This window comes from Poecilia formosa, unplaced genomic scaffold, assembly GCF_000485575.1.
Source record: "Poecilia formosa unplaced genomic scaffold, Poecilia_formosa-5.1.2 Scaffold40, whole genome shotgun sequence".
NCBI lineage: Eukaryota > Metazoa > Chordata > Actinopteri > Cyprinodontiformes > Poeciliidae > Poecilia > Poecilia formosa.
The window spans coordinates 1,455,224-1,479,324 of record NW_006799979.1 but is presented as its reverse complement, the minus strand read 5'-3'; the positions used below and the strand labels follow the sequence as shown (position 1 = coordinate 1,479,324).

The window sequence follows — 24,101 nt, the reverse complement described above, 5'->3', positions numbered from 1 at the left end:
CCAGCAAGAGTTCGTTTACCGTCGAAAAGGATGTGTCCTCTCCACCCTTTGCTGCTGTTGCTGTGCATCTCACATACAGGTGTATCATAGTAATCTTATGACTTTGCAGGGTGACATTTTCAGGCAGAGATGATCACGAGAGTAGCTTCAACGTGACCTGACGGGAAAACGTGCAGTTTGAACAGCCGTGCTAGAAATAAAGCGTGAAGGTCCCGCAAATCAGGACGTTACGAAACAATCTTGTGATTTTGAGGCCTTTTCCACAGCGTTGGCAAACCAGCCATAATCCTGACTCTCTGAAGGACAGAGTAGGTTTCCTATCATGCACAATATGGAGTGATAACAATAGCATCCTGACTGATTTGAGTTTAGGCAAAAGTGTCCACAGTGACACTGTTTGTTGTCATAATGGCAGCATGTTGGGGGTCAATGGCGAGACAATGGGGTTGCACTGCGGAGGCGGTGGTGATGTATATGTGATAACGGCATCCCAAAGCAACCATTCGCGCACACTCACATGGTGGTGAGCTACACTGTAGCCACAGCTGTCTTGGGTGGAGTCTGACCACCAGATGTCTTTCCCAAAGATACAACGATGGACACAGATGGGGCGGGGGCTCGGTTCAGCAAACTGCGGATTACACCAAGAACTCCTGCGCCTGAGCCAGCGTCACCATTAAGTAGCTGATGTGGCCACCGCCTTGGCATGCTTGAAAATTTGATGTAGGATCATTCAGTCTCCTCATCTGGTTACACAGTACGACTTCATCATGCCTTTATTGTCTTGGCAACGCTTTAGTTAGGTCATTGCCATGGTTTCAGCCTAAGGCATTACATCATTTTCTTACTTTGTTTTTGTCAGCAGCTGCTGATGACCAATCCACATGCCAGTAACTTATCTACCGTCCAAGAGGCTATTTCCAGATAAGAATCTGTGATTCTGGGTGGCCGTAGCTCTCAGATGGAGAAAAAGGGCGCACACCTCCAAATTGCACCTTGAATGTGGTGATTGATTGCAGGCTGAAGGAAATACTTTTTTAAGCTCCAGGTTGACTGTGCTGTGCACATATCAGGCCGCTGCTCAAAAGCGCCGGGATCATGTTGACTTAGGAGGAGGATGTGCTAGCAGACTTAGTGACTCACACAGATTTTATAGCGTTGCAGTTTCAGTTGATATCCCCGAATAACCCGCGCTTTGATGTTTACTTTTGATTGAGTAGAATGTCGCGCATAAAAAAAGGAGAAAAAAAAAGGTTCACCAGGATGTGGAAAACCCCTTTAACGGCACCCTTTCAGACTATTTAGGAAGAAAACTCTTCGTATGAAGGTCATGAAAACAACGCAGCACAGGCATGTTACCAAGGGAACAGCGTTGAGATCCTCTAGTGCTGTAGCTTCATCCTGATGGTGGTCCAAGAGAATCATACAAGGCCAGAGCCCTGCTGACATAGGTGACAAGGTGAGGGAGCAGACATGCATGTTCTGGGAAAGATCAAAATATCTGGGAAAATGATGGTTACTAGGAGACCAGCAGCATCATAATTGCCTTCAAACTTAAATGACGTTTCCAGATGTCTCTGTCCAGCTCTGTGGCTCATGCGTTTTCCTGTGTTTCTTCTCTTTTCTTTTTTATTTTTGTCAAAAAGACTCCGTAAGACTTGGGAAGCATTGTTCAAACAACCAAGAACACTAGAGGATCCTGCAGTTTGTATAACCAACTCTGGTAGAAATACATTGACGTAATCGTCTTTCTGACCTCCTACATCATTGTTTAGTGATTTTGGCGTATTTTTAAATAGATTATTATTATTTTTTTCCATCTGTCTAGATCACACAGATGGAAACTCAACACACCAAGGTTGAGTTGAACCTCCGCCCCTGTTCTTATCAGGTGATGTGAGGTGTTCATCATAATATGTTAGATATGTTTTTTGTAAGAAGTGATGGGATTCATAATGACTCAACACCCCCAACTCGGGTTCATTTGGCCAACAGACTGTTTCATACGGGATCTGCTGCAACTTTGCTAGTTTTAACTTAATGTTTAACTCACTATTTGTTTTAACCTTGATTCCTAAAGACCCTTGCGTTACAGAACGGTGGGTGTTTATTAATTTATTTATTTTTTAGCACGGTTGATATTTTAGTCCAGTTCTACACAGCAGGGATTAACTTTAAAATGTAAAATTTGAGTTCAGTCTGGACCACATAATCAGGGTTTGTTTGTTGTTAAACTTGGATTTAGGTACCAGATCACCGAATCTCAGAGTTTTCCTTCCCATGTACATTAAATATTGCAAGCTTTTTGCAGTGATGTGCCGTTAAAGTAGAAACAGATGATATCACTTGCGCTACATAGATAAATGTTGGATGAAGGACACGGCGTAGTAGCCCAGAGCGACGTTCACAAAGTCACAACCTTTTCCCTGACTTCAGCTCGGAGAGAGGACCGGAGGAGATTTACTATCAATAGAAATTTAGCATTTGGAAGCAAATCACAAACTGTGGAGTCAAATAATTTAAGCAGTTTTAAAAGTCAGAGGAGGTGGAAAGAAGTACTATATGCTTTTTTCCTCTACTTCAGTGGAAAAATAGACATGTTATTAACTTCAAAAAGGTAATCTTGTGTGTTTAACAAAACCAGAATGCTCCGTTCTTAAGTAAAATAGTTTGAGTCATATTTTAATTTGCTTTTTCCTACAACGTAAAACACCTGACTGGACTTCATTTAAGGAAGTGTTGCATACTTATGTTCCCCAGTCTCCTTTATTTCTGAGCTGTTAGCTCCACATTATTACATTCTGCTCAGTCACCAACAGGGGGCGTCATCCCTGGTTATATAAATTGGTCTTTTGCTGAAGCTAGAGCTGGAAAATTTAAGCTTTTCCCCCTTTTTATTTCTGAATCATATAAACACAGATAGAAGAAGCGCAGAATAGAATAGAATAGAAATTTATTGACCCACAGTGGGGAAATTCAGAGGTAGCAACAGAAAACTAGAAGCATGCAGGTTGAAACTAACAAAAAAAAAACAGAACAATAGAAACGAGGCTTTACACTAAGGGCAAATTTACAACATAAGAAAAATAACACCATACCATTATTAAATGCTCTGTTTAAAAGAAATGTGCAACATATTGGATTTAAATTGTAAGAAATTCATTTGAGTTGTGGCTTCATCTGAAGTAAAACAGGGGATGCAGCGATATTTGCATCGCTGCAGGAAAATACGTTTAACGATATTTGTATGATTGCTTCTTAAGATCCACTACCCATTTCCTTTGCTGAAGACCACAGCACTCATGGCCTGACTGATGAACCACGTTTAAAGCAGATGTTTCACCAGGGCAGACTGTAATCCATCTGCAGTCATCTTACCATGTTGTAGGTTAGAACAAATTAAGTCACAGTTTTACGGTGGTATAATACATTTTGTTACATAAACAAAAAGTATGAGGACGTGACGTTTTCATCTGATGAAAATTTGTGCGTAGGCCTAATTTGCATCATGCACCACAAGTAGGGGGGATGTTTTTCTCTACACCTCGTCTTTATGGTAAATCAATGAAGGTTTTATCCTGGGCCTTTTGTTTGCTTTGGCTATTTAAGCTGTTTTTCTGTTTATCTTAGTGGAATGAAAAGAAGAAATAACTAAACTAATCGACCAAACAGAAGCTTCCTCACGAGACTGCGAGCTGTTCTGTGCTTTAGGAACAGCTCTGACTTTAAGAAAGATTTTACTGAATCACCTGAGAATTATGTACAAAAACAGGTCTTGCGAGGCAGAAGCTCTTTTGTCATACTTCCAATAATTTGCTTGTTGAAAGGTCAGTGATCAAACCTGAAGATCAGCAGATTACCATCAGTCTGATGCATCACACACTATGTAAAAATAACATTGAGGTCTGGTGATCAGATGCAACTTTTGACAGGTTAAATTTTGTATGTTTTATGGACTTTCAGGTTAAAACACACAAATCTACACAATTTAGTAATTCAGACGGTGTAAATTTGTCTCTTCTTTTCTCTATGGTTGTAAGAAATGATATCTTAGCTTAAGGCTTGTTTTTTTTTTACTACAGTAATCTTACATTATGCTTTTTTTAGATCATAATTGGTTATTATAAGAGGAATAACAATGCAAAACAATACATTTTAATGTACAAACATATTGATAGACAATATCTAATCCTTAAAACAAAGATGTTGCATCTTTTTTAGTTTTTCTTTTTTCTCTGCAGGGTCTCTGCTTTTGTTTACTCCTGGCTAATGATAAAAAAAATGTTCAAATCCATGAATCATGGATGTGAGGAGTCGACTGAACAGTTCTGACAGGTCGGCATTCGATATACATGAAAAGCAAAATTAAAAACCAGCAAGTTTTCCCAAAGCATCATAGAAAAATAGGATGAGTAAGAGATAAAAGCAAGAAATAAAACAGACATCAAAACACTCATGCAGTAGGACAGAGACTCATGTCAACTCACACAAGTCAAATATTATTGAAAAAATATGCTTTTATTTTATTTTATTTTTTTTTAAAAAAAGAGAGAGCATTCAAATGCTCGTGAGCCACAATAGGAAATGTTTCCGCCTGTTTTTTTGCGACGGCTACAAGCATCTGTGTGCATCAGTTAAGAGACGACAGCAGCGATTTGATCCGGCTGACGACGGGAAAGGGATGCATGACTGACACCGGCTGAAGTTCATAGCAATAGTCGAGACAGGCTGAGATGAAGGCGTGTATTGTTCTCTCCAAGTCATGCCTCAACAAAACTGACTGAAGTTTTTCTATTTGCCGTAAGTGGAAGAAATCTTTTTTTTTTTTTTGCTAAACAGATCTGATCTGTTTGACAAAAACTTTTAACCCATGTCAATCATTACCACCCAAATTTGATACGTGATGTTTGATGAATGACCCGAGGAAAATAAAGCTAAATTAATAAGCAAGTTACTTCACGTACTTTTAGGTCAGAATATAATAATCTCTGTTTTGCATTCGTTGAAGCTTAAAAAAATGTTGTGCTTTCCAAGCCGTGACATTTTCAAGACAATTTAATGAGTTATTAGGAATCCTATAAGACAGACGGTCCAAGGTGGACAGAAAATGTTCAGTATTAACACTTAATTCACACCTGAGAACAGGTTCCCAATAAAAGTAAATACAACCATATTGTTTTATTACTCTGGACATGTGATGGACTGCTGCGGCATTACTTTGTAGCGTCCATTTGAAATCGAAAGGGTTGGATTTTTAATTTGGAGTAAAGGAAATGTTTACAAGTTTGTCATTAAAGCTTGTGATTTCTTAATATTGGTTGTAGGAAAAATGCAATGTGCTCCACATTTAATATCTGTTTGAATTTACGGTGCATTGTTTGTGTCAACTCCTGACAGATTAGTCATCTGAGCATTAGTTTCATTTTTTATTTTGCATTTCACAATCATTTAGAGTCCTTCAACTTAGATTAAAAAGACAAGCACTGAATGTTTCCCCCCACTGCCAGGGAACACAGTAAAGTTGTCTAAGTTGTAAAGTTTCTGGTGCAGATACAGTACAAGCACTTTGGGTTTTGTACTGTTATGGTCTAGATTGTTAAGGTGCGAGATGCTCCTTTAGATGTGTAAAAATCTCAAGACAAAGCTAATGTGTGACGACTTTCAAGTCAATGTGAGATGAGGAGAGGAAGTACAAACCAGAAGAGAGTTGTAGAAATTATATTTTTGAGCAATTGCATATTTTTGAGAACTGTTTTGGGGAAAAGAAACATGCACAGAGTCGTGGTTATTAATTTTGAAAAAAAAAGAGATATCTTCAACAGATAAACTTCATTGTGATTTTTCAGTATTTAGAAATCTACAAGAATGTTACGTTATGTATCTATTTATCATCTTATTAATGTTGATTAAAAAATAAAGGTGGACAAATCAACTTGGCTTAAAATCCACTCTAAAAGTAGCCTGGGATGTGATGATTAAAATGTGTGAATTGAAGTCAGGTTGAACACCCAGTGCAAGCCTTTTTTTTCCCTCTATCTTTTTTCTTTTTTTTTTGTCACACAGAAACGGGCTTCGTTTCTAGTCAGAGCTCAGCCCACAAAATAAGGCATCCGTCCGTTAAGTGCGTGGGTCGACTTTTCAGGCGCTGACTTATCTGTTAAACAAAACTCAGATACGTGTAAATTATGAGTGATAATCTGAGACCTGAAAACAAACAAACAACAATAGAAAAAAGAACCTGAAAATGTTAGGTAAAGATAAAAAAACAAGTGCGTGTGTGTGTGTGTGTGTGTGTGTGTGTGTGTGTGTGTGTGTGTGTGTGTGTGGTTGCTTTTCTAAATGGTGAGTGAAAGTTCTGTTGTATCGTTAATAAAAAACTTTCACTTTTTTGCTAATGTGTCTTCTCCAACCTAATTTTCATATTAATTTGATATGTAAATCCTAAATGTGTTTTTTTTTTTTTTTTTTTTGCTTCAGACCTTCAGGCTTGTCTTCTTTTCTGCTCTTTTATTGAAGAGCAGAAAAAACTATTTTTTTTTTCTTTTTCGTCCAAACACGACACATACTGCATAAGTTATTGTTCCTTTAGAATAATCACTTTTCAAGCATTATGAAACACAGTGTAGTCATCCAGAGTCTTTCGGTGGTTAACATGTGAGACATGTTAGATCCCTGAGATGAGGGCATGTTGGTATTTGTTGAGAAAAAAAAAAAAAGAAAGAGGCACCAATGCTACATTATTTACGCTAACGAGCGACTCCTGAGCAACGTTCTCAGGCATTCCTTCGATATTGTAAGGAGAGGAGCCTCGTTCATTCTGAATAGAAATGGGGATTTCTCAAAAGAGCCGCTGTGTGTGCATTCTTCATCAGACGCTTTGCACTATTAATACTTTCGTGAGTCAGCTGAAAGGAGTGTGATATCAATGGCAGAACGATTACAAACGTTTTGGCTGAGATTTAATCTTTTTTTCTTTTTTTCTTTTTTTTTAGAAATGCTTTGATGGAAAAATATCTTGAGATTTCTCAAATTTTCAATTTCAACAATCATATTTAGACTGTATTTATAAAAGGGGAAAAACAAAAACAGAGCAAAGTTAAACACAGCACATCTAATTCATAAAAGTCTAAAATGAACACCTGACTATAAATGTTATGACACTGCTTATAAGTGCTTTTGATTCAATTAACAAAACTAAAACCAGACTATTTCACTCATCTGAGAGTAGTTTTTACTATTTCTAAAATCAATTTGCCTCCAGATTACAGCAGAAAGTTCGTTTGAACAATGGATGTTTCCAGGTTTCCCGTTTTTGTTCAGATTATTGTCTAATGGGGGATTTTTATTTTTTCTTTTGTCATCTCTTTTGCAGGGCAGAGACACGATGAGGAGGCAGTTTCACCGCAGCTCTTAAAGGCATGTTTCCACTGCCTTCGCCCATCATGACGAGCGCCGGGGAAACCACCTCGTCTGAACTTATCTGGTAGGAGTTTATATCTCTGAATTACTGTACTACCAGACCGGTCAGTGTCTTGATACCAGACGGGTTTGTTTGGTGATAAGCTTGGCATATTTCCAAAACAAATTGTTTTTGAGTTTGTTGACCTGTGTGCTTTTTTTCATTTTTTTTTTTTTTCAAACAAATTTCATGACATGATGCTCTTGCTGCTATTTCATTCTGGTTCACTTTTTAGACAGTAATACGTCGTACTAGACTGGTGGTTGCCTTCCTGTGCGTTTCTGCTGGATTCTCGTCTCCCTTCAGCTCAGTTTCCCAGGATGCATTTCATCCAGGCCCAACAGAAACAGCAGTTGTGAAGGATGATGCTGTTTTTTTGTTGTTGTTTATTTTGCACTGTTTCAGTATTGTAGACTGCCATGGTTGTAGTTTAGTGGCGGAGGAAAGTGAACAAATCCCTTCAGTTCATGTTGGCCACGTTTCCAAATAATGTGCAATTAAAAGTTGGAGCAAGACGAATATGAAAAATGACGGAGCCTTACTCTCCACATGCAGCTCACTCAGTTTCCAGTACGCTTTATAGTGTAGCTTCCTTCACATTTCAGCTGGGTCATTACATATTTCATGGCCATGAAAAAAATCTGTTGTTGTAAACAGTTAGCATTAATACAACTTAAAAGCGATAAAAAGTTTATAGAGACACTTAAAACATGCATAATAATATTAGTCTCCAGAGCTGTTTAGTGCACAAAGCTGTGCATTAATCTGTAGTTTTGTGCACAAGCTGTGTGTCGGTGTGTGTGAGAGGGCATTATTTGTTTTCAAATAGTGCTCTGAGTGGGTTGGTGCCTAACGTCGTGTTATTTTAGCTTGCCACAAAGTTCCAGTTTGCAGATGTCGGCACTTACAGTTGTCATGTAATACTAGAGAATCACTGCTTTGCTGAAATGGATGATTTGTCGTTAGTAGATAACTAGATAAAAAAAAAAACACAAGTGAAATTCTGTCCGTTTTTTTATGTTTTTAGGAGCCACTTTGATCAGGAGCTCTTTGTTTATTTTGCATGGTCTTATTCTATGTGGTTTTATTATGGGTGTCACTGTTTATTTGTGTGTGCAATATATTTCATCAGACGCCGGAAAGAAATCTGCAGCAGAGTTTCTTTGACATCCACTTTTACTTCATGATGATAATTATCGTCTGGGACCAGATGAAAATATCTGAGTAGTGAAAGAGTGCATCAGATTTTCTTTTTAATATGTATCTACTCTCTTCTTTGCTGTTGTGCTTCAATTTATTTTAACTTTTGAAACGCAACACATGCGCATATATCCTGGGGTATTCCGTGTGCCTTTGTGTATTGTATGTAAATAATCATGGTGGGCCGCTGTGGCCCACCATGATTCAGTCAAGAGGTCACACGGTCTTTGGTTACTGTCCGCTGAACGTCCGTGTAATTCTGTGGACAAAAATAATCTACCTGCTGTCAAGACTAAACCCTTTTAGGTTTTTAAAAAATAAATATTTCATGTATTTTTTTAAAATCTTTCCTTTATTGAGAGTGTCTTACCTTTTATTTTTTTAGTTTCACTGTCAATTAAAGATGAAAACTGTCTTCTCATGGATTGTAAAAATTCTGCTCAAAGATCATAGATGTCCATTTGAATGATCTGGCCTTTCTCTGGAAGGGACATGCAGTCCAAAGAGCTAAAGGCGTCACCAGTAGATGGAAACATGACGTGGAGGAGCAATTTCTCTGTATGCCTTCTAACGTCAAACTAATTAGTTTTCAACACTTTTATCCCTTCAGTCATCAGGATAGCTCATGATCTTTGTTGACCCTTTACACTAAGGGTCAACAAATCTTGCTGATGATAAGACTGTGTATGTGATGGTGGGGGATTCTGTATATTTCTCTCCTGAGCCATTGGGATTTATTTCATGTCTGGATCGGTAAACACGATGGTGCCTCCAGGAATAAATTAAGTTTTCTGATTCTGTAAAAGGCTGAGGAAAAATCTGAACCCACAGCAGCTGAGAAAACTTTAGAAAGTTACAGGAGACGGTTTGCTTTACATGTAACATGCTAAACTTGGCCAGCGGTGCATAACACAGTGGCCACCAATAAAGTTGTTGTAGAAAAGTGTCCAGAACCAGGGCGAAATGATTATGAGAAAGATTTACATCCCCATTAGAACCTGAGAAGTGTTTTGCTCAATAAAATAATAATAATAATAATAGTCTCATCAATGGTCTGGGTGTTGAAAATATTTATTATAGCTAGAGCATGAGTTGTTTTTGTGCCCTCATGCCGAAATTGTAATAATTTCCCACAGATCTGTTTTTGTTGTTTCAAAAAAATCTTTCCTCTCAAACAGCTGCATGGACAGATCTTTGAGAAAGGAGAGTTCACACTCCACCCTTTTTTCTGAGTTTCCAACAAATAGCCACACATATATTCAATATTTTACAATTAGAAGGGGGATTTTTGTACAGAAAATCCACTTTTTTCTCTTTTTACGCCATCGGACAGTCTTAGGCAACACATCATGATCCATATATGATCCTGCATTTCTGTTTTAGACATTGACTCTAAAAGCTCTTTTAGAGTCAAAAACACATTTTAAATGTTATACATTTGTCTTATTTCGTTAGAAATTGTAAAACATCTTGGTTTGAAAGATCTGATGATATTTAATCCCAGTTGTGTCGTACTCCAATTCCCCGAGACTGATGTCCTGCTTGTTTATATGTCCCTGCTCCAACACATTTAATTCATATGATTGAATTTATTCTTAATTTTATAGTACTATCCAGTTATTATTCTGTCACATTGATCACACATTATCAATTTCTGATTTAGCCATCAAGCTAATTAAAAGTCGAAATCCCTTGAAAACTTTAGAAGAAGCCATAACTCCAGCCGTTCAGACCTTTAAACTTCCATCACTCTCCTCTGGTAGTTGTTGTTTACGTCAGCTGGTTTCCTTGACGGGCAGCGATGGGTGCCGTAGCAACCGAGAGTAATCAGCTGAAGTGGAGTTCATCCATACATCAAAGTCGAAAATGTCAATATATGTCATTGCGTCAGAGAAAATAAAACAGCTTGCGTTGCCACTGGAGCTTTTACTTTACTGCCTCGGTGTTGGTGTTTAAGGAAGTCCTCACACAGTGGCGACAGAGTCAAAACCAAGAAACCCAGTGACAGGCTGCTAATAAAACAAGATGTACAGTCCGCTCTCGCAGAGGAGCAAAGGTCCGAGTTACAGCTCACATGACCCTCATAAACCTGTCTGGACCTGCGCAAGCCAACCCAGAAGTTACAACCGGCTTATGGCTTAATTAACATCAATTCACCGCAATTATGTAGTTGATAACTTGTGATAAGAGCAACTTGTTTTTTTCCTAATGCTTCAAGGAATGTCAGACAGGATTTAAAATATGGCGCATTTTATCCTCTAACCTATATAAGCTGGTAAGTTAAGAAGTGTGTGGGCCTAAGGTCAAATGTAAACTCATTACAGCGAGAAAAAAAAAAAAACGGAACAAGTAGTTCAGAATGTTTTATGAGCAAGGTAAATATTTGATTTGGAGCATTCAGCAGCATCACGCCTGACCACACAGATACTAATATCTGCTAAGCTTTAGTAAAAATTTATATTTAAATCAGCTTTGTGACATTTGCTTAAGTAATTTATGCAGTTTAAATCCAGAGGAATGCAACATTGGTGAACAAACGGCGATAAGTGAGCACGGCAGACAGGTTGGGGAGAAAGTTGTGGATAAATAAAAACCATTCAGGTTGCAAAATGCATCTCAAGCTCTGAACGTCTCGCACAACTTTGTTAAATCCGTCGTCTGTAAGAGGAAAAGGGCACAACTGCAAGATGAAGCAGGACAAAGTCACCTAAGCAGGCCATATGAGGGGAGGATTAGTCAGAGAGGCAGCCGAGAGGCCCGTGGTAACTCCGGAGAATCTGCTGACTACACAACTATCGGTCATGCACTTTACAAATATGGCCTGCACAGAAACCAACAAATTAATTCCCAGCGTGACATTTCAGCTTTCATCTCTGATAAAAGTGTTTGGAGCTCTGCCCCTTCGTCAGTCAGTGTGCATGTAAACCTGTCGCCCTGAATGGAATCAATCAATCTGTGCAAAAAGCAGCGAGGCAGTTCAAAACACAAAAATATAAAATCGTAGAATACACAGTCAACAACTGAAGCAGGGCATTTTGCAAAGTGTCGACATTTCACATCAAAATGTTGGTCAGCTTTTATTTATGATGTTTCTAAAGCAACTCTAACCAGGTGTGGTTGTAGTCTAGATTCAAAGGAAGTCAGTGTTTCGGCTGTTTTTACAATTTTCCGGAAGTTTTGTTCCAGATTTGTGGTTCGTAGAAGGCGAATGCTGCTTCGCCGTGTTTGGTGCTCTGGTCAGATGAAACCAAAATTAAACTAATTTCGAATTTTACTCGGAGAGAACAAAGGCATAACGTGACACCTAACCCTGAGGAGAAAATCCCCGGAGTGAAACGTGGCGGCGGCATAGTGGTTCATATCAAAGATTCATGTGTCCCAGTCAAAGTCCAGGCTTTAATCCAGTGATTAATCCAGGCTTTAATCCAGTCTGTTGCAAGACCTGAAAGTTGGTGACCACAGGCACTCCCAATCTCACTAAGCTAGACGTATTTCATAAAGTATTTGTTTGTAGACTACATGCCACTAGTAAAGCACCATGTTTTCATCTGAGCTACCAAAATCCTCAGGATTACATCTTTAGGCAGCATCTTCCTTGACTTTTAGCTCTGGGCTTCAGCTGTTACTCTCTCCCCTCCCGTTTTAAAAGCCCTTCAATTCAAAACAGAGCTGCAAAATAGGTCAAAGGAAGGGAAATGCTGAAAACAAATTAGAGGGAAAGTTGTTAAAGGAACTTCGATTTTAAAGCAGGAGTCAAATGGAACGTTTTTTTTTTTTTTTTTTCTAAAAATGGGGATTGCTGGGCTTTGCACTGCATAGTGTCAATCTGTGTCCAGCTGTTACTGCTGTTGGACTGCTGGGTTATTACAGAAAGTAGAGGCAGCTGTTGAGACACGTGTCTGTTCTGGCCTGGGAGGAATATTCAAGATGGTCCTTTTCACCAAAATAATACAGACTGCAGACATGAGTCCCGGTGGCTCGGCCTGCCATTTCAGACCAAAGTATTTTAGACGAAATTAAACGCAGACCCGCAGGATGCAACTTAATTATGTTCCCTTCGGCGTCTGTGCGTGAGAGGATGTGTAGCTCGACGGCTCTGGGTAACCTTATACGAACGCACGCGTTAGTTTCCGTCCTCCCCGAAAACTTTAAAAATAATTCACATTTGCTCCTCAGAAGACGTTTGGAAGCATAACCGAACACTTTCTCCACGTCAACTTTTAACCCTCAAATTTAAATGACTCGGGGTTTTTGGTTCTTGCAGTTTGTCCCCAAAGGAGGCTGGTTTCCTGACAATTTAACTTTGTAAACATACTCATATCCCCACAAGATGAGCAATAAAAAGTTACACACAAACCAGGCACAAAGGCCACAGATGTTAATTTTCCCCTCTAAAATGTTGTGTGCAGGAGTACCTCTGTTCTTTCCCTTGTTTTGACAGCTGTGTGTGTGTGTGTGCGCGTGTGTGTATATATTTGCAGGAAAAGATCCCAATTAGTGTTAAATGTCCCAGCTCCCTGGCTCGGGTCCTTGGCTCTGCGATGCTATCTCCACCTCTATTTCTTTCTTTGTCAAATAAGATAGATCTGATCAAATGTTTCCATCAAGTGGAAAATAAATCATCTCAATCTGACAAATGGTCATCAGCGGTCAACCAGGCAGAGAGAAATTACCTGGCACCATTGCTTGGTTCTACATAAATGATTAAAAAAAAGTATGGCTCTGATGCTTTTAAGGTAAATTTAAGAAACTGCCTCATACTTGCCAGATGCAGAGACGACTTATATCTTGAAACAAGGATTTCCTACATTGGAAGTGTGGTTCGAACGTATCAGCCGTGATTTTTTTTTCTTTTTTTTTTTGGCGCTAATAATGATTCAACTGGTTTGGGTCATTTAAACTTGCTGATGCAGAGTAATAATCTCATATTCCAGCCAGTTTAATAAAAGTCAATGCCGTGCGTATATTTGAAAACTCTGTATCTTTGAAGCACAGTTCATCAGTGTAACACTAATGAACATATCCATCCCTTTAAATCCTCTCGCGTCTCTTGAAGCGGCAACAACTGGGCCGAGCTAAAAACCTACATGTAAAATAGGTCTATGTAACATTTTCACAGCTTTTCAGTAGAATTGTAAGAAAATAAAAATAAAAGCTCTGACAATCTGGTTCCTATCAAGCGAAATATAAAACATGAGGGATGGCTGGTATTGATTATTTTTCTTTATTTGATCGCAGAAGATCAGTAAGTCGGTTTGAAGTGATTTGTGATTTCTGCTCCCTTCCAGAGAACATCTGCGCTTTAATACAAATCTCAAGTAGCCTAATAGCACACTTTTGCAAGCTGCCTTTTGAAACAAATTCAAATCATACTAGTTTCTAATCCAGCATAACTTTACATCCTGTTAATAAAGCGTTGATTAAAATGATTGATGAAAGCACTCGTTTACATATTTGGCCAAATAACTCAAAGCTTCAAAACACAAGTAAGACTTTTGAAAACATGCGTGGAAAAATGTCGTAGTGTGGAAAATGGCTTGTCGGGATGGTGATTTATCTGCTGCACTTTTTCTTTATCATCACCTTTGATCCTCACTCAATTTATACAAGTTGTGCTAAGTACACCAAAACCTACTTAATGCTGATGAAGGTTTTGTTTTTTGCCTTATCCAAAGTGACAACAAGATGAAGTATCTACTTATCCATCAATCAGATTTCATTCACTTCACTAATAATGGCCAGACCGAATTAGTCGCACAGCCTCTGATCTTTGACCAGCATGTAATCTGTATGCACACACTCGACTTTTGTCAATTGTTAAAGTAGCAAAGCCTGTAAAGGTTCATCATGAAGGCTGTTTCACACAAATGCATGAAGTTCTTATACACATGGTGCAGATAATTGGAGAGCTTCTGTCTAATTTTGTTTTAGGGCTGTGGTCGTCCATTTTGAAAAATACTTTTATGTTCCAAGAGATATGAAGTGTTTTGTCTGTCTTATTATTTGAATTAAAGCTCTCAATATCAGGGCATCATACATTGCTTTATGCTAGTCTGCAGTGGCTATCAAAATTTATCTCATTATCTCATTTCCACCACCAACTGAAATCACTCCAACCAGCATTTCTCTTTTGGCATGTGTTTCTATACGGTATACGTAAGAGTTTTGCTTTTTCGAGCCTGATTGACTTCTTAAAATTAAGTTTGTTGTTTTTGGGGAAGTTTAGTTGTAAAGCAAGACCTTTGTCCTGTTTTTTGTTTCTTTCAAAAAAAGAAACAAAAAACAAGACTTTAGTCTTCAGATAATCTTCAGATAGTTTTCTATCTGAAGATTATGTGCTTCAGATAAGCAGAAGTAAATAGTCTTCTGCTTATCTGATTTTGGAAGAAACCATGTTCAGATGGGAAAACTAGAAATCCCTCTCCGTATCGACACTGCAGCTATTTGCTGTGGGTGAATCTTCATCGGCGTAGACAGAGTGTCTCCATAGCACAAAATGAGATTATTTAATGTTATTTTCACACCATTTTAGTTAAATCTAATTAATGCTTGCGTATTTTCTGTAACATTGGTGTGTATGTGGAGTATACTCTATATCTTTAAGTTACAACAGAATTGATTTTCACATCTCCAAGTGATTTGTGGGAACTTGGTTGGAACAAATTGTGCGTTGAAAGCTAATTTTGGAGCATTATTTGATTGAAGCACAGTATCTTATATGTTCAGCTGAAGTACAAGGACATTTACAAGGATATTTAAAAAATAGCATGATGGCGCTATAATGCCTCGATTCAACTGAGCGGTACGGCGTGGGTTATATTTCGGTACGCTATTTTGTCTGTTTCTCTTGTAAAAGCAGAAACTAGTTGCTGCAGTATGTCGCTGCATCAAGTGTTTGGGTTCAACCCCGCCTATGAAGTGAGAGTCCATTTCAGCCTTTCTGGGGCCCAACGAAAGCCAGTTCCCTCTAACCAGATAATTACTCAGCTGGATTTCCTGACCAGTGACCACGAAAGAAAAACTTTCCAACTAGACTTTCAGACAGCATAGGCTAGCATCTAGTAGCTTTGACGGGAACATAGTCCCAACATAATAGTTTTTGTGCAGGTAAAATCACTCATAATATGGAATATTTTGCACATAACAAAACTTGAGTACTCCTGAATGAAACACTTTTGAATCGTGTCCAGGGATTCAGACAGTTGCGAATGCTTTCTTTTCTAAATGTTTTCTAACCCAACCTTAAGGAAACACATGTGGGGAAGAAAAAAAAAAAAAAAAGAAAAAAAAACATATTTAATGACTCAACCAGAGTTTAAGCTGAGAACAGCCGTGCTCTCCCTGTCCACTCACTGCTAAACTATTAAAACTCTTAGCCAAGAAGGCCTTTAGGTTAAATGTGTTGGCAACGATGTTTTTATGAAGTGTGAAGTGAAAAGGTGAAGGCTTTTAAACGTTTCTCTTTTCATAATAATAATAATAATAAATAAATAAATACTCCAACACGGAAGGAAATGCATGGAAAAAAAATAAATGAAGTAAAGCAAAACAAATGTGGATCACTGTCTCTGTTGGGTGCTACATTTAATCAGTCACAAGCTTTTAAGGCATCTTGTTGGCTTCCTTTCTAATAAATGAACTGTGGAGTGTTTAAAGCAGCTGTCAGGGGGCTAAATGCAGATCCACTTCATCAAACCGGGATGACAGAGCACCGAGTCATCTGTCAGACTGGTTAATCTGGTCCTGTCTGCTCAGTAGAATAATCATTGTTACACCTACTTGTCCTGAGGGGAAAAAAAAAAAAAAAAGTCAGTGGATTGAATTGACGTCCCTGTTTTTTCTCCTTTCTTCATATCGCTGTTTACTCTTGAGGAGAAAATGATTGCGCTTTTGTTGCCGCGAGCTGGAACATTTTGCACTTCGGGGCCTTTTCAGCAATATCTGCCGATGATTTATGTCACGAACGGCCGAATGTAAAAGTGAGCTGCTGTTCTTTGATGTTAACGCAAAAGCTGGGAGTAGAATAAAATAAAAAAATTAAAAAAAAAAATTTTACACATCGAGATCAAGTAAGAGTGAAACACTGTGAAACGCTTCTTACCAAAAGGGTAACAAGCTAATTCATCTCCCCAGCTCTCAGCTGGATGATTAACACCATGTCTGAGCCCAGGAATATCATTCTGCCTGTCCCACGATCAGCGCAGAGGATACAGAAAGGTGCAAGGCAGGGTTAATAATTGAAGACTGCAATTTATCTTTCTGCACTTGTTTCTAGCTTTTCAGGCAAAGCGTCTGCCGGCAGTGCTCGTAAAACGACTAAACACATTTATCCTCTGCAGGAAAGCCTATCAGTTATTCCACAAGCAGAGGCCTTTGTCTTGATAATGAAGGCAGCACATGGTATAATGCAAAGGCTTTCATTTCAGTCTGAAATGGCAGCTAGAGAGCCAATCAGCATCTTTGTACAGGGACTCTTTAGTGCCCAAAATATGTGAATTTGTATCCTCATGTAACACCCTTCCTCCTCTTCTTACGGAAAACATCCAGGGACGTTATTGACAGTCATTGCCGGGGCTAGAACATTCCCAGGTTGCATTGCTAAAATCTTATCTATTTTAAGATTGTTAATAATTGGTCAAATAATCCTAAATGTTAACTATTTATAAGATCCGTCAAGATTTATCGCAAAACAAGCGCAAACAGAACCAATTTCTATTTATAGCCCAAATGTCTCACCCTTGTTGACTCCACGCTGGATCATAACATTTCCAAAACATCGCCTGGTATAAGCTTTAACTGTAAATGTCTGCCTTTTTTTTTTTTTTCCACAGATGCACAAAGCTCTCCTTCAGGGAGGAGGTCTTATTGTCTGTTGTGTTGCCAAAACTTTAAGGCAGTTCTTCTCTTCTAGTGGCGAGGCAAAGTCTTAAAAGTTATTCGATGCCTGATCTGTTTTCTCTGGACAGATGGGACCCATCATGACTAAGAAGGGCTTGTTCAAAACAAAGTGACCCTAATTGTTGTTTATTTTTAAAAGGAATCTTTTATTTGAAACCACATTTATTTAAGAGTAAGCTTCAAGTGCAACTCATGATGGACTTAGATTAGATTACTTTAAGACACTCTCAAGTTAATTTGTCACAGCTCTGTATAGCAAAAGCTATTTTTTTTGCAGCAGCAGTCTTAACTAAGCAGGAGTTTTTATTGTTGAAAGTCTAATATCTACTGTATAAGTATAAAAACACTGTCGGGCATCTTATTTACAAACCGTTTAATAAGAGTCTTTGTGCTTAACGCTCTTATTGTGAAGGTTTAGAAGAAGTCGCATCTCATGATGTATCAGTTCAGTTTCTGTTCTTGGTGGCTGCAACGTCTCCGCTTTCATCTTTTCATTCGAGTTCAGCTTTAATTATAGTTTCACTTTATAACAGCAACACTAACTGCAAGACATTTTAACACCTTTAACTGTTTCATCCCTAATTCAAATTACAATTCATACACAAATGGACACGCAGTGTTGTGTTTACACACATAGTTGCTTTCATCAGTCACAACAGATGTGATGCACTAAGAAGGGTGAAAGTCCCATCTATCCACAGAGAACGATTTTATAGGCCCTTTACGACACAGTGTTGATTCATGTTGGGTTCTGCGTAGGGGAAGTAGAAAGTCTGAGGGTGACGGTCAGTTTAGCGAGTTCACACTCGCTAGTTTTCTCGGAGCAGGTGCGATAAATTGGGAATGTAACCGAACTCTGCGTGACCCCATTGAAGGGAGCTCAATGCTCTTTTAGCAGTAGCTAAGGTACAGTGACCCATCTACAGGAAAACCGCTGCGTCTGCTTTCTGATGTTTTAAGACCAGCATGTCCTGAGACCAAATATGGGACAGGAGTTTTTATCAGATTTAGCCTCAAGCCACACTTCAGTCACACAAACAATGACTGACTTAGACTCTGTAACAGCAGCAAACTCCTGTTTCTAATGAGGCAAATATAGAATTTGAAAAACAATAACCTAAAGCACTGCAGCGCTATTGGCTGACTGAAAGGCGTGATGTTTATTTGACTAATTTTTCAATGACATGAGATTAAAATAAACCTTTGTTTATAGACTTGGATTTGACGCGAATAATTTGAGACTTGCTTTGAACTGACTTGAACTTTCCCTTCAAAGACTTGAGACTCTGTCAGGTCTTATGGCAAATAACTTAAAATTTCACTTGGATTTGGGGGGGAAAAAAAAGTTAGACTTTACTGAGATTTCCCCCATCAAAGACTTCAGATTTTCTAGTCAATGACTTTTGAAATGAAGCTTAAGTTGGATGAGTGGATGGGAAGTAACGTGACTTGAGCTTCAAAAACCTGAGACTTGATTTTGAATGGGGGGGAATTTTGCTTATTAATGTCTCTGCCTAAAACTCAAATGGTTTTCAGTCTTTCGATCTGCATAACCCCCTATCTTAGATTTTTTTTAACACACACTGATGTAAACATACCGTGTTTTTCTTGCCCATTTTTTCTGCAGCTACTGTTTATTATCCAATAACCCTCTATTTTAGCTTTTAATATGTCATATAAATCCAATTTTCTGTGTAATCACCACATGCAATTACTGTCCAATTACTGTATAGTTTTTTCTTTCTCTCTCTCTTTTTTGCCAGGTGCACATATGCTGTGCTTTATATAATTATCTGTGGGCAGTAACTCATGCTTTAACTTGCTGGGCAGATTTCCTTCTGGCATTTAAATGCTCACTTAATTACACACCAGGTGCATTTTCTTATTTTGTGTACTTAGTGCACCACCCCACTGTGACAAGTGAATTTTCCTTCTGCAAAGACTAAAAACAGGATCTTTTTTGACTGGCTTTAATGTAGCAAATCAGCACTAAACGGTGTCTGAGCGAGCAGGTCGTATGTTGCCGTTATTATGTGGCGGCGCACACAACCCACGGGTGTTTTGCTGGTGTTAATGTCGGCGTTTGAGCCGCACAGATTTTTGAGGCTTTGGCCCGACGGCTGGGCCGTAAAGACAACTGCGAGGATTGAAAGTCTTCAGTTTTTAACTTTAATCTGCAGAAGTGTACAGACGTTAACCTCTGCGACATCGCAGCACTTTCATTTTATGGTCGCTTTTGGAAACATGTAACAGCAGATGTTAACACTCATACTCGGCACTATCAGCTGAACCAATTACCCAGGGCACATGTTGGCAAGAAATGTAAGCAGAGCCAAAGTGTGGTATTTTTATACATTTTTTTTTTTTTTGCAGTTTTTAATCCTTTGTTCAGTTTAGAGTCTCTTTGTACCCTTTTTTTTTCTCCCCCCTCACTAACAGTGTTTTATCTGGTTGTCTTCCAGCTGCTGAGTCGGTGAGAACATGGTCATAAGATGAGGAGGCTGGCGACCGCAGGCTGTGGCGCTGGGTGTCGTGGTTAGCAGCTGCCGGTCCTCTGTGACCTAAACTGTGCTGCGGAATTGCCTCTGGGAATAATCGGATGAAGCGTTCAAAGGAAGAACAAAGCGGAGAGGTTTGAGCGGCAGTAGGCAAGACTTTAATCGATGCATTGCATCAGATGACCATAAAAACACCAGCTGGAGATTAATGCTGTTAACTCCCCCCGGAGCCTGAGTTTGTTTGGCTTGTTAACGGGTTTTTGAGCTCTGTGGCTGTTTTTTTTTTGTTGCTTTTTTTGTCCTTTACAACAATCTTCACACCAAGTCATGCTGACTCTGTTAAAGTCCCATCTGGTTTAGAAACACGACTAGCAAAACGCATCCTGGAGGTTGTCCACTCATTGAACTCGGTCCGTCACCGACAAAGACAAAACAAACATCTACCACCCATTTCTGTTACTTACATACCTTTCACTGTAGCAAGAGCGACAGTGTGGATTTGGCAATACAAAATAATTGTTTTGACACATTTATTGACACCTCTGCTGTTAAAAGACATCCTGTACTACTTCACAACGTTGCAGGATTTAAAAAATAATAGATTTTTGACTCTGTTCTACCTCTCTAGATTGTTCAGTGTGCTGTTCTCTGCTTGGCTCTCTTCTTTTAAAGCCACTGACACATTTTGTATAAGTGTGAGTTTTGGGAAAGTTGATTTTTGTTTTTTTTTTCTGTGTTTTGTAGGCAATTTTTATTGTTTTACTAAAAAAAAATAATGACGCTAATCAGTTTCAGGTTTCCAACCGATTTTTATTTCAAATCTGGTATTTCAGAGACGCCGTGCACTGCAAAAACACAAAATCTTGCCTAGTAATTTTGGTCTAGCTTCTAGTACAAACAACTTAGTACAGTAGAAATAATACAAAACTGACATACAGTAACTTTTCAGCATGATGTACTAGCTTGCTTTAAGTAAATGATTTATTGATTTAAAAAAAAACCATTACGAGATCCATGTTACAAGTGAAATAATTTGCCAATGGAAATAGTAGTTTCATCAATATTAAGGAATTATTTACTTATTATTTATTTATTTATTTAACAAGCTCAAATTTATTGCTGAAAAATTACTTGTTAGTTTTTTCTTATTTACTGTGATATTTGCACTAGGAAAATCTACTTGGTAAGATTTTGTGTTTTTGCAATATATACTACAACAAATATTCCTGTATTCCTGGCCCTTTTGCTGAGAAACAGCTTCACACCATCTATATCCTTTTCTTTTTTTTTTTACATGTTCATCCCTTGTTTGACACCAGACTGACCTGTTGGTGGCCAAAATGTCTGTCTTTGTCTCACCTGAACACATAATTGCAGTGAGTCTTTCTAAAGTTTCACAAACTCTGCATGTTTACCTTTGTGACGGTAGGATATAAAAAGGCTTTTCTTTTCTGGCATGGATCCAAAGCAACCAGCTGGCATGTGAGCACCTTGGTGAACCTAATAAGTTACTCCTGGCTGCAGATCAAAACCGTCTGATGTAGAGTTTGCCTTCTATTGTACATGGGATCAAATAAAGTGACAATGAGACATTTATAACCCAAACAAACAGGCTGTCCTGGGTCCCTAATTAAAAGCTCATTGAAATTCTGATCAAAAGTTAAAAGTACAATTTAAAAAAGGAAAGCTTCAGTGACATGCATTTATTGGGGATTGTTGAAAGTACTAAAAACAATTAGACAATTTTCTATGTCGGGGGATTTTGCCTATGTAATCAAAATAAAAGTTACATTTTTCTGATTTTCTCAGTGTAATTTTGCTTCAAAAGCAGAGTTTATTTTTTATAGGCTTTCATTTATTTTCACCAGAGGTGACAGACACTGTAAAAACTTGATAAAGAGGACGGCAGATGCTTCATTTTCGACCAGATAGCAATAAAAACAGGTCTGATCTGCTAAGTTTTGACCAATTGTTCAATAGTTTTTGAACAAAAGCAAATAGTTTGTAGACAGGTGACTAAATCTGACTGTACTTTTAAAATAAATGACCTCGACATCAGATAAAAGTAGCTTTCTTTGTTTTAGGACACAAATCTGTCTTGTTAGCTTGTTAGCTTTTAGCTAACAAGCTAGGAAATGTAAATATCTCTTGTGGCCATCAGATGACTTCCCTCTTTCACAAATGGACAGATCTTGAACTTCATATCACTCAAATCATAACATGTGTTTGGTCCTTTTAGACCAGCTTTTCTAGTAACTCTATTGAAAACTAGCTTATTTATGTCCTGACGTTTGAATGTAAAGCTGCACAACTCAGAGACCCAATAAGAGGACCTGTGCAGTTCAGTGTTTACACGACCCAACATGTAAGTGTTCTGTCAGTCCGTCTGTATGTTCATTTCAGACTTTGCGCTTTATTTTTGTATTTAATGCCTTTTGCAATCATTTTCCACCAATATTTAATCAAAATGAAATAAATGGTTTCCTTTAACTTATAAGCTTCATGTGTGTTATTACCATTCAGTGCGGGCCGACTACTTTTACCAGATGTAAAAAAAAAAAAAAAAGACAGAAAAGAGAGAAAACTCATTGCTGTTGTTGCAATCTGCTTTTCTCTAGAAGGAATCATTTCTCATGCAAGATGGCAATCAGCCTGAGCAGCGCAGTGCAGGAGGACGGGAAAAACACGAGCAGCTCAGCTCTTTGTTGGTGCAGTTAACACAAAGCGAAGGAGGCACGCAGCCTGCCAGCGCGTCTGTTACAGCAGAGCATGGGAGCCTGAAAGAGAGGGAAGAAACTGAACAGGAAGGAGGGTGTGTGAAAGAATCTGCAGTGAGTCAGGGTGTGAGCAACGGAGCGGTATTTTGGTCCCTATAAAGTGCGATGTGCTCCTCTTGTTTTGATCTCCGGCAAAAGTTAACCCTGACAGTGAGAAACCATCTCAAACTGAGGAAGTTCAGAACTCCGCCATGTTGTGTTCGTGTCCCTGAATGGACCGCAGTTCACTTTTTCCTCAAAGAATCTCCAACTTTTTTTTTTTACTTCATGTATTGGTTCAGTTCAGTGAACGCTGCGCTTTAAATAAACTGAGAATCATCCAGTCAGAGAGGTGACTCAGAAGTGACTGTGTTTGTGTTGAAATAGTTACCTAGCTATGCTGACAAAGCTTCAAAAATATAGGTGGGAAACATCGGCTCTTCTATTGCAAGTGTGCTGCTTCCTCTTGCTTCTGCTCTGTTTGTGTCCACAGATGCTGAGAATTATCAGTTGAAGTGATAATGAGTGGAAATGCCATGTTGACTACACTGTGCCAACAACTCTGTTTAGCACCTTTTGTAAATGAACGCAACGTGAAGAACACGCACATTGTACTTCTCATTTTTCAAGGAGAAATTACAAGTCTGAGTAAAGTATACAGTATATCTATTTTTGTTTTTTACATACCGTCTGTTACAAAAGTCCCTAATCGTCATGAACCCCTTTTAGATGAGTAATGTTTATTTTACGGATCAGACTAACTATGGATGCCGTTTAATAGTCGACACTTAATCATGTCAGACATTCAGTCACAGATCAGCTTCGAGGTCTTCGAACCCGCTTGAAAAATATTTCCCAAAGCGATGTTTGCATTTGTACATTCTTAAATCTTACTTATTATTAACATGGCCCCATTTCTAGAAATTCCTAAATTTGCACAGAAAAATGATCCAAAGTGTTCTGCTTACCCTGACAAACGCTTGTTAGACCAGAGGAGACCGCGGGTTTTCTTAAGTATCAGTTTGGTGCCCATGTCGGGTTAGTGTGTGATGAATACGTCCTACACCAACATCCTGTCAACATGTAAAAGAATGTGATTTATTTCCTATTTCTTTCTAACATTTTCTTTCAAGTTTGAACGCTTTCGCAATCCAGAAAATGATTGAGAAATCATTTTTACAAAATGATTGAGAAATCATTTTTACAAATGATTGAGAAATCATTTTTACAAAATGATTGAGAAATCATTTTTACAAAATGATTGAGAAATCATTTTTACAAAATGATTGA

The 24,101-nt window shown here is 38.4% G+C and overlaps 1 long non-coding RNA gene across 7 annotated transcripts in view; it reads left to right on the top strand.

Annotated features, from left to right (window-relative positions):
* LOC103137405 (uncharacterized) overlaps nt 1-24,101 on the top strand; it is a 106,922-nt gene that overhangs the window by 80,151 nt on the left and 2,670 nt on the right. For 6 of the 7 annotated variants that reach the window (XR_476133.2, XR_476136.2, XR_001661976.1 and 3 more), the window contains 2 exons: nt 7,373-7,483; nt 20,020-20,806. This is a non-coding gene — a long non-coding RNA (uncharacterized LOC103137405). Of the gene's footprint in view, nt 1-7,372; nt 7,484-20,019; nt 20,807-24,101 lie in introns of those variants that run through there. The other variant, XR_001661975.1, reaches the window with a different exon arrangement.